Genomic DNA, 689 nt, shown 5'->3' on the forward strand with positions numbered 1-689 from the left:
ATGGATTAAATCATGTTATAATGTTGTATTGATTCATATCTGGTATGTGTGTGTGTCTGTGTGTGTGTGTGTGTGTGTGTGTGTGTGTAGAAGGGATGTTTAGCTGATGTAGTTACAGTGTGGTTTATCAGTGTGTGTATCTGCTCTGTGCAGCTGTCAGGCATTAATGCTGTACGACAGCCGAAAGTGTTTCCTCTCTCTGAAATCAGTGTGTGATGTGATCGACTCTCATCAGTCACACACCTCAGAGACAGGAGGCGGAGCTCTGTTCATCACTCACACACCTCAGAGACAGGAGGCGAGCTCTGTTCATCAGTCACACACTCAGAGACAGGAGGCGGAGCTCTGTTCATCAGTCACACACCTCAGAGACAGGAGGCGGAGCTCTGTTCATCAGTCACACACCTCAGAGACGGGAGGCGGTGCTCTGTTCATCAGCACTGACGTTATTTTGATATATATGGTGAAAGTGAAAGATGCCTCGTCTGATTTGTTATTGAGGCTGTGTGATGATTTCCTCTCATCTTTCTAATAAGGTAACAGTGAGTGTGATTGGCTGTCTCTCTCTCTCTGTCTGTCTCTCTGTAGGGGCTGAGTGAGGAGATACACTTCTCTCAGTCTCTCTGGGTGAGTGGAGGTGAACACATCGTGTACAGTGAGGAGGGAGATGGAAATCTGTCTGACTTTTA

At 46.7% G+C, this 689-nt stretch overlaps 1 pseudogene; it reads left to right on the forward strand.

The window, feature by feature from the left end:
* The first annotated feature begins 667 nt into the window (after window positions 1-667).
* The window catches only part of LOC131369938 (antigen WC1.1-like), an 11,526-nt pseudogene continuing 11,504 nt past the window's right edge, over window positions 668-689 (forward strand).

The sequence above is a fragment of the Hemibagrus wyckioides genome, linkage group LG19 (assembly GCF_019097595.1).
Source record: "Hemibagrus wyckioides isolate EC202008001 linkage group LG19, SWU_Hwy_1.0, whole genome shotgun sequence".
Classification (NCBI taxonomy): domain Eukaryota; kingdom Metazoa; phylum Chordata; class Actinopteri; order Siluriformes; family Bagridae; genus Hemibagrus; species Hemibagrus wyckioides.